This window comes from Suricata suricatta, chromosome 1, assembly GCF_006229205.1.
Source record: "Suricata suricatta isolate VVHF042 chromosome 1, meerkat_22Aug2017_6uvM2_HiC, whole genome shotgun sequence".
Classification (NCBI taxonomy): Eukaryota; Metazoa; Chordata; class Mammalia; order Carnivora; family Herpestidae; genus Suricata; species Suricata suricatta.
Window position 1 is genome coordinate 51,434,596 of NC_043700.1, and position 10,813 is coordinate 51,445,408.

The 10,813-nt window shown below is 40.0% G+C and overlaps 1 pseudogene; it reads left to right on the plus strand.

Annotated features, from left to right (window-relative positions):
* The window catches only part of LOC115299116, a 1,273-nt pseudogene extending 860 nt beyond the window's left edge, over window positions 1-413 (plus strand).
* The last annotated feature ends 10,400 nt before the right edge of the window (window positions 414-10,813 follow it).

Consider the following 10,813-nt stretch of genomic DNA (forward strand, 5'->3'; position numbering starts at 1 on the left):
GTAATGAAAATAATAAGGGAAAAACTCAAGACACACTTCCTAGGGGGGAAAAAAAACCAGCATGTAATTTCTGTCCTTTGGTTATTTTTAAAAACAAGGCCCGACACAAAAACAGATCGACAGCTCATTGTTTACACCGAGGTTCTCTGGTCAAGGATACAGCCAAGGCTTTGGTCCTGAGAAGGGCAAACCAAATATCAGAATTTGTACTCAAGTGAAAGGACCACAGGCTGGCTATGTGGAAACCCTGAGAGCCATGGTCCAGGCAGCCATGGCTTCTAAATGATGCCTTTAATCTTTATAAGATGGGCTATGTCTTCACACCTGGAGCGGCCTTCTTCAGAACCAAACTGATTGACAGACTCAATCAACATGGCATTGAATTTAGTGTCATAAGCAGCTCTGAAGTCTAAACATTTGAAGAATTAACTGAAGGCGTAATATGCATGAATTCATGGCTTTTTAATTTGAAATTTGAAATGCGATAAGCCTGTCTAACCATATGTGAAGAAGATTGTCAAATTTAAAATATGGGCACATTAGAAGCAGGAAATTGTACTAGCTTACCCTAAACAAAACAAAACAAAACAAAACAAAACAAAATGCTCCTACAATAAAAATGAGCCAACCAGGAATGGACAACCCAGCACCTAGAGCCATCAAGCCAATAAGGGTGGGAAGAGTGGAGAGACGGAGAGCAGTGACCAAAGCAAGGACTCTTGCCTACAGTTCGGTGGGCATTCACTTTCAAATGTCCCCTCTCTGTAAAGATCTTCTACCATTCTTACTTTCTAATCTGAACCTTTTAATAAACATATGACTGCTGTTCATTTTGTGTCCACCACTTCACTCTCCAAAATGGAGAGACAACGAACCCTAGGTACTGAGGTAAAAAGTCCTGCAATATAATCAGTGTGCCAAAGTGGCATATTTGGGGGTAGTCCACCCTTATCTCCTTTATAGACAAGTAAGGCATCTTTCTCCCCACTTTACAGATGAGGGCTCTAGGGCTCTAAGGCAATGTTAGGAAACTTTCACAACATGACTCTGGAGTAAGGGGTAAGCCTATGAAAACACTCAGTTCTAGTGGTTCCTTCTCACATATTTCACAATCCTTTTCCATATGAGAACCAACAATGAACACAATTCTCTGAACATCTATAATAAATACATTTTGAAACTTGACTATATACTTGGCTATTTTGCATTATTTCTTGTGAGCCTTTTCTCCCTGACAAGACAGTAAGTTCTTCCAGGACCAGCACTAAGTAGTGAACTTCTCCTATCTTGAAAGTTAAGAACCATACTTAATAAATACATTTAAATTTCTTCATAGTAGCATTACACTTCTGTGGATAATAGGATAAAACCATTGTACACAGATCTTAGAATAAAAGTGGTCTTATTGATATCTTTAAACTACCGGGAACAGGATTAAGACAAGATGAATAAACATTTGAGCAAATTATTTGGAAGTGTCATCACTCAGGATTAACCTTTAGCAAAATGTTATGAAATGCTATTTTACATACATGAGTCAGAAAATCCCATTTTCCCCTTAACTGTCTTTTGGGACATTCTGAGGAGTTCTTTTTTCCAAGGCTACCTACTCTGATTCTTCTATCTGGAGCCTAGAAGCATCTTGTAGACCTTCCCTCCACTTATCTTTCCAAACTGTTAGTCACCAAATCCAGCCATTTAATAGAACAGGATTAGAAAGAAAGAGAACAAGAGAGAGAAAGAAAGAAAAAGAGAGAGATGGAAGGAAGGAAATAAGGAAGGAAGGAGGGAAGTAAGAGAAAGAAAGAAGAAAGAAAGAAAGAAAGAAAGAAAGAAAGAAAGAAAGAAAGAAAGAAAGAAAGAAAGAAAAGAAGGAAGGAAGGAAGGAAGTAGAAAGAAAGAAAGTGTATTTAAGATAACCACTATAAATCCCTAAGCACTCATGGTGGCATCTGATGCTGTTTCTTTTATTTACCTTTCCCTCTTTGTCTGTGAAAAGGAAAGGGAAAAAAGAGGGAGTGTTTACTAAGAGAATGTTAGAACTACAATAGTTCTAACTATTATAGTTCTAACTATTCTATTAACTATAATAGTTAACTATAATTGTATCAGTTAACTAAAACATTCTTTGGCATTTTTCATATCTTTTATGCCCCCTACCTCCGATTAAGCTTAAAACCTTCTATTTCAGAATTTATCCTTTGCAGTTCACTTACAAGTTTAGGTATCTTCCTCGACTCGACTGTAATCTTTAGCACAATCGTTTTTTCAAAAAATATCTGTGGAATAACCTCAGCCACAGCAGTTTCTTGCTCGACACATCTCCAAAGGCAAGGGAAATAAAAGCAAACATGAACTATTGGGACCTCATCAAGATAAAAACCTTCTGCAGTGCAAAGGAAACAATCCACAGAACTAAAAGGCAACCGACAGAATGGGAGAAGATATTTGCAAATGACATATCGAATAAAAGTTTAGTACTCAAAATCTACAAAGAACGTACCAAACTCAACACCTAAAACACAAATAATCCAGTGAAGAAATGGGCAGAAAACATGAATAGACACTTTTCCAAAGAAGCCATCCAGATGGCCAACAGACACATGAAAAGATGCTCAGTGACACTCATCATCAGGGAAAAAGAAACCAAAACCACATTGAGATACCACCTCACACCAGTCAGAGTGGCTAAAAATAACAATTCAGGAAATAACAGATGTTGGCAAGGATGTGGAGAAATAGGAACCCTCCTGCACTACACTGCAAACTGGTGCAGATGTTCTAGAAAACAATGTGGAGATTCCTTAAAAAATTAACAATAAAACTACTCTATGACCCAGCAATAGCATTACTAGGAATTTACCCAAAGGGTACAGGAGTGTTGATTCATAGGGGCACATGCATCCCAATATGCGTAGCAGCACTTTCAACAATAGCCAAAGTATGGAAAGCCCAAATGTCCATCAGCTGATGAACGGACAAAGAAGGTATGGTTTATATATACAATGGAAAACTACTTGGCAATGAGAAAGAATGAAACCCTGCTATTTGCAACAACATGAGTGGAACTGGAAGGTATTATGCTAAGTGAATTAAGTCAGAGAAAGACAGATATTATATGTTTTCACTTATATGTAGAACTTGAAAAACTTAACAGCAGACCATGGGGGAAGGGAAGGAGAACGTTTCAGAGAGGGAGGCAAACCCTATGAGACTCTTAAATATAGAGAACAAATGAAGGGTTAATGGGGAGAGGTGGGAGAGAGGGGAAAACGGGAGACGGTCATTGAGAAGGGCACATGTTGGGATGAGGACTGGGTGGTGGATGTAAGTGATGAATCATGGAAATCTACTCCCAAAACCAAGGGCACACTGTATACATTCTATGTCAGTCAACTTAAAAATAAATTATATTAAAATATATATCTTTGGAATAATGAATGAAATTGTAGTGAAATTATTGAAGGAACCTCCTCAGTTTCCCTCTATAATTTATACCAATACTCATTCAAGGTAGTTGGTCCCATGGGGGAGACCATTACTAAGTTCCTTCAGAGAAGGCAATGTACTTTTTTCATCATTCTACCATTGGCCATTCGGATGCACTGCAAAACTCCGGCAAACAAGATCACCAGCAGCTCTCTTACCTACCTGGTTTTCTGAGCTAAATGGCAAGAGTCGCAGAGGGGTGATGAAAACTGAAAGGCTGTTGGTTAGAACATTCACACACAGCTTCCGACAGTTCAGGAGGCACAGCTCAGCCTAGAAACATCACTGCCTTCTCCAGAGGCTCAGCCAGCACTTCCCCGGATGTCCAGGAAATCCCTCTGAGAGAACAATTAGGAAGAATCAAATCGGAGCAAGGTTCTGATGTTGGATTTATTTATCACTGAGTTTGACTACCTTTTTCCAATGCTGGAAAAGATAGCATGCTATAAGGCTAAATTCTCCTTTCTAGTACTTCTCCGGTAGATGACAAACTTTTTTCTTCCAGACAGGCAATTTTACAGTCAGCCTAATCCTTACTTCTATTTTTTTTTTAAGTATGGAAAGGTCGATGAATATCTGCCCCGGAATAATCATAATCAACATAATGGGTGAAATCTGGGGCAAACATTTGGATATGCTCAGAGAAGGCAAATTGATAGTAACTGGTTAACAACTTGTGGCCATTGGAAGATGCTAAGGATTCAAGTGAAGAGACGTGGTGTAGGAGGGGGTTCTTTCTGCCTTTGACATGGGAAGGAAGGGGGTGCTTCAGAGCCTGCAGGACAAAAGCACCGTATTATCCGGCCTCCAGGACACCATTACAGCAGATTGAGACATATGGGCAGCACATCAGCACCTCCGACAACTGGCCTCCAAATGTATCCACTTCGTAGACACTGCGGCTCAAAAAGCTTCAGTTTTATGTATTTCTTTAAGAATAGACCCATTGTTATTATCCCAAAATGGAACATCAGAAACGCATCAAGTTTATGTCTTTCACTTACCTGGAGTTCAAAGTATTGTCGCAACTCGGTTTCTTTTCTGTAAGAAACTGCTTCAAGTTGACGCCGAGTTTTCTGCTTATGAAGTAAATTGGACAGTGAGGGGTTTACGAGATTCAGCACATGAGCAGAATGTCTACATTAAGCGTTGTGTCGAATTGGAATTACTTGCTGTTGGAGAATGAACTGCTATAATAGTTCAGAGCAAACACTGAGTTTTGTCAAAAATCTGTCACTTTCAATGATACTGAAAATCACATTTAAGAAGTCACCCTGCTTCTGGCTTTGCCGATGCGGTTTTCTACATATCATATGAGATGAATCCGTGGAAGTAATCAAGGAATACCAAATACCCAATGATGAAATAAAAAGGTTATTTAAGAATCATTAGTTGATTTTGTTTTGCTAGGTATTAATCAAAAAATGTTCCAACTTGCTCTATTGGTATTTAAAGCAATCTATTGACTTTTTAATTTAATTTCTCTGAAACAAAGCACATGATTCTCTCTGTGACAGCACAATTACTGGTTGAAACTGCATTAAGTTTTTAAACTATTGAATTGAATTTGGTGCTTTGATGCAGTTAATTTACTAAACAGTTTAGCATCAAGCTATGGGAACATGAAGATACTTGTCCATAACAGTAACAAAGCCACCTACACTGAGTCATCTGCAAATAGCAAATAGCAGCTCCCATTTTTTGTGAATTAAAATCTATTTCACACCTGGAGTAACATAGCCTTTTTAAAAAATGTCTATCTTAGTGAAATAAATATGAGAAAGGAAAGAGGGCTCTATTTTAGTGAAAGAGGCCATCAAACCAAGTCCAGAGTCCAAGGAAGGAGCAAGGAAGTCTCCTTTGCTCAATTCCTTCTCTGACTGAGAAGGGCAATCAGAGTATACAAACAAACCGGAGAGTGAATTGCAATTACGGCATCTATAGCAATAGTATTTTGGACAGTGGAGAGAAATCACCTGGGAAATATTATATCCTTGTTGTCAGAATCTTGGGGTCACATAGGAAGTTGTGTCAAGAGGCCTCCTGGGACACATGGGTAAAGCAGGAATAGAAATAACATATGGTGAGAGCATGAGAGGAAATCAGTCTACCTCTCAAATAATTACTGTCATCTTATGTATGCAGGTGGACCTAAGAGCAATAGGAAACTGGTCACTTTGATACATGATAAAGACCTTTACACAGTTGTAATAGCTGCCAAGCTTCTCAATTACCATTATGGTGCTGAGCATACATATTTCATTTCAAAAACGTTTTTTCCAACTGTCTTAAATCCTCTGTGGAAGGAAGCAAAGAAGAAGAGAAAAACAGAAAACAGCAAGGCAAGCCACTAGGGGTATAAAGATGAACAAAACTTGGTCTGCATGCATAAGGAATGCAGTCTTTGGAGGAAAATATTACAGATAGGAAGACAGACGGATGAATTAAAATGTAACATGGAAAATGCTGTTACAGATATGTGAACAAAATGCTCATGCAGGACAGGGCAAGCCTGTTTCTTGAGAGAAGTCAGGATCCTCACAGAACTTGAGATGGATATTGAAGAAATAATAGCAATTTTCCAAGAAAAAAGGAAAATGTGGGGCACCTGGGTGGCTCAGTCAGTTAAGTGTCAGACTCTTGGTTTCAGCTTGGGTCATGATCTCCCGGTTCGTGAGTTCGGGCCCCACATTGGTCTCTGCACTGCCATTGCAGAGGCTGCTTGGGATTCTCCCTCCCTCTCTCTCTCTCTCTCTCTCTGCCCCTCCCCTATTCTCTCTATCTCTCAAAATAAATAAACTTAAAAAAAAAAACTATTGAAGAGAAAACGAAAATGACAAGTGTGGGATTCCAGTCACAAAGAATAGTCCTGTAGTCTGGCATTTGCAGGATGAGAGAGAAGGTTAATGAGAAAAGAGCATGAAGTGCATGAGAAATACAAATTCAGCAGGGACTCAGAGCCGTACAGGCAAGACAAAAAGATTCTTCTCCCAGCCAGCGGAGGCAGTGGTTCCGAATCAGAAGCACCTGGAGGAGGGCTTGTTAAATCACAGATGGCTGGACTATAGAGTTTTGCTTTCGGTAGGACTAGGGTGGAGCCTAAGACTTTGCTTTACTAACAAGTTTCCCAAAGAGTGTTAATTCTGCTGATCCAGGGACCACCGTGTGAGATATAGGGAGATAAAGGGCTCTGACTTCATCATGAGGGCTATCAAGAGACAGTAAAGACAGACAATGGAGAACTTTATCGGAAAGACATGCAAATCATTCGATATCACTAGTGTATAGAAGTCTGGTAACAGGAAAATAAACTAAGTACTATTAAGTATTAGAATTGATCGATAAATGAGCTCTCTCTAGCTAGTAGAAACTGGAAGGAAGAGGAATGGCTCTTCCTAAATATTCCTAAGAAAAATTTCTTAGGTAAAGCAACAGGATTTCGCATCTTCTTGGATTTGGATGTTGGGAAAGAGAAGGAAATGAGGAATGACAAAATTCTCGGCTCAGGAGAATAGGGACATAACAGGGACATCAACTGAAGCATCAACAAGAAAACCCTGGAGAGGGTCTCAAGAAGGAGGGGCAGTGTGACTTCTATTTCTAGAAATATTGCCTTATACATACTTTTAAAAACATTCCTGTACAGTACTGGACTAAAATACAAATCATTTTTAGTGTGGTGAAAACACTATATTATAAATGATGGTTATGTCACTGTTTTTGTCCAACTCATAGACTGTACAACACCAAGAGTGAATTCTAAGGTAAACGATGGACTTTAGGTGATTATGATGAGTCAGTGTAGATTCATCTTTAGTAAAAAATGTACCATTCCAGTGAGTGATGTTGATAATGGGGAAGGCTGTGTAGAGGTCGGGCCAGGGAGCTTGAGGGAAGCCTCTGTACTTCCCTCTCAGTTTTGTCGTAAATTTAAAACTGCTTTCAAAAAAGTCTTAGGGGCACCTGGGCAGCTCAGTCAGTAATCATCAAACTTGATTCTGGCTCAAGTCAAGATCTCGCAGTTCAGGGGATGGAGCCCCACATTGGGCTTTGCACTGACAGCCTGCTTGGAATTCTCTCTCTCTCTCTCTCTCTCTCTCTCTCTCTCTCTCTCTGATCCTCCCCCTACTCTCAAAATAAATAAGTAAACATTTTTTAAGTCTTAAAAAAATCAAAAATTTTTTACTTACAGGTGGGATGTACACTGACAAAACTTAGTCAGAGGTTAAATAGGACGCAGAACAAAAAGACTTTGGATTTGGCTTGCCAGAGGCCATTGTCTTCACATAAAAATTAGTTTTCCTCAATGAAGAGAAAGTAAGGCAAACTGTTAACCCTTGGGTAGTGTATAGGAGTGGGCACATCAAGTGTGACTTCACACTCCTGCACTCTTAAGAAGTATGACAACAAAATAAAAGGAAGGATGGGGCCCCTGGGTGGCTCAGTCTGTTGGCCGTCCAACTTCAGCTCAGGTCATGACCTCACAGTTCGTGGGTTCCAGCCCCGCATCGGGCTCTGTGCTGATGGCTCAGAGCCTGGAGCCTGCCTCAGATTCTGTGTCTCCCTCTCTCTCTGCCCCTCCCCCTCTCACGCTCTGTCTCTCTCCATCTCTCAAAAATAAATAAATGTTAAAAATTTTAATAAAAAAAGAATCTTTTATTTTAAAAAAAAAGGAAGGATAGAGGAACTTGATAGAATGATTGGGTCAAGAGAAATTGCTGATTGCTGTTTGAGAGTAAGAAAAGGATTTTAGCATATTTAGCGGCAGATGTGAATGGAAAGAAAAGATCCAAAATTCCAGGTATAACTGATCAAGTAAGGCCCCTAAGTAGGCAGGAAGTATTAAGAGATGTCAGCCAAAGAATTTTCTTTTTTCTTTCTTCCATATTACTAACAGCTAAATAATTACTATTAATGACACATTTTGAGTAAGTGTTGGACATGAATCTTGGTCTACAAGTTAAGTTGCATCTGATCTCTTCATTTTTTGTAACTCAATTTAATTTCGGATTCTCAGCCCTATCCCATTGGGCTGCTGTGAAATTTAGTCCCTCTGAGAATCTGTCCTTGCCCAACACAGAGTTAACCTCTGGTTCTGTCGTCACATGAAGTGACATCCGGGCTTCTGGTCATCTGCAACTGTCCTTGCTATTAGCAGAGCTATCCCTTGACCCTGGGAGTGTGTCTCCTTCAGCTTTGGCAGATGGTAGCCCTTCTTACACTCCCTTAAATACTACAGCAAGCCCTGCTTCAGCTCCCGGAAATCCTCCAGCCCCTGCCCACCGAGCACCCCCGCCCCCGCCAGAAAGCTCTGCAGTGCCCACACCTTTGGGGAGTCTTGCCAGCTCTAGGTACTGGCACAGGGAGGGATGCAGACCCCTCGGCTCTCGGGACCCACAAACACCCTCCTGTTCCTCCTCAGCTTTGGGGACCTTCTGTGTATTCTGGAGAACCATTCGTTCTTGTATGTTTTTTCAAGGCACCCTATCTCTGCCTTCAAATGACAGCCCACCTTTTTCCTGCAAAACCTAAACTCTCTGAAGTTTGAGGCTTTGAAGACATCAATGACAGAATGACTTGAAAACCAGTTTTACTTTCTGTCCTGCCCCTAAACTGCATGAGGGGTTGGGATGAGGGGTGGGGGACAGAAAGAAAGCAGAACCTATGAAGAGGTGGATACTCACACACACACACACACACACACACACACCTCATGTGCCAACATGTGTACCACATTTACATTCATTGGCTTATTTAATACTTATACAACCACACGAGAAAGACAATACTATCTCCATTTTATAAGTGAGGAAATTGAGGCTTAGGGAGTTGTTTGTCCAGCTTTTAAAAAGTAGCACATAAGGGCCTGGGTGGCTCAGTTGGTTAAGTATCTGACTTTGACTCAGGTAACGATCTCACAGTTCATGGGTTTGAGCCCCATGTCAGGCTCTCTGCTGACAGCTAGCTCAGAGCCTGGAGCCTGTCTTTGGATTCTGTGTCTCCCTCTCTCACTGACCCTCCCCTGCTCATGCTGTCTCTCTCTCTCAAAACTAAATAAAACATTAAAAAAATTTTTTAAGTAGCGCATTGTAATAATAAGAATCCAGCTAAATAAAATCTCGTCCCCAAATCCATCCAATTAATCACACTGCTAACCCTCTGTCTTTGTTTTCTAAAGATAAAATAACATGGACCTTTACACACATCTACCAGAACAGCAAGGAACTCAGAAAGGTCTGTCTTTTATTTATAGTTATGTAGATTTTAAAGGCATGAATTAAAATGAATTAGCAGGGGTACCTGGGTGGCTTAGTTAAGTGTCTGACTTCAGCTCAGGTCATGATCTCACAGCTCATAACTTCCAGCCCCGAGTCTGGCTCTGTGCTGACTGCTCAGAGCCTGGGGCCTGCTTTGGATCCTGTGTGTGTCTCTCTCTCTGCCGCTTCCCTGCTCATGCTCTCTCTCTCTCAAAAAAATAAATACACATTTAAAAAATTAAAGGCATGAATTAGCTGCATTTCCCAGAGAAATGCACAATAATAAACTTTCCTATGAATATAATATCAAGTATTTGATATTTGGGGCACTTGGGTGGCTCAGTCAGTTGAACATCTGACTTCGGCTCAGGTCATGATCTCATGGTTCGTAAGTTCGAGCCTCACATGAGGCTCACAGCTGTAAGTGCAGATCCGGCTTCAGATGCTCTATCCCTCTCTCTCTGTCCCTTCCCCCAATTGTGCACTGTCAAGAATTTAAAAACACAAATAAGGTAGTCATGATTCTGCTTAGTGAAGAGTTGTCTGAAATTAGATTTTGAGCTGTGCATGTTTCTGCAAAATGAACCAGAATTTTAGCAGTTGTTATAATGAGCATATATTGTGACACTTATTTGTTTCTATGCAATCTTACTATTGCTAAGATGTCTCACATCCCCATTTGTGTGGGTTCCAACAGCTCTCAGCATATCTGAATCTATCTTCCTCTCTTAAGCCATCTTTGAAAATCAACAGTTTTTGTCAGAAAAGGAGTCGGAAAAAGGGAAAAATATATAGGTGGAATTAGAACTATAGACCCAGGAGATTATTAAGTAGTTAAACCCACCTAATATGCGTGTAGAACAAAGTGTAAAATGAATTTTCTGTGTTCTAGGATTTGTCCAAGATTTGTAAAGAATTTTAAAAAAAATTAGCCATTAGACTTTTTGAGGATAAGACTAATACTTATATTTCCCCCAAAAAAATCTCTTACTTATTTCCTATAAAGAGTAAATAATATGTAGTAATTTATATTCTCACTTATAATTATATCAGCTGTTACTCAGTAA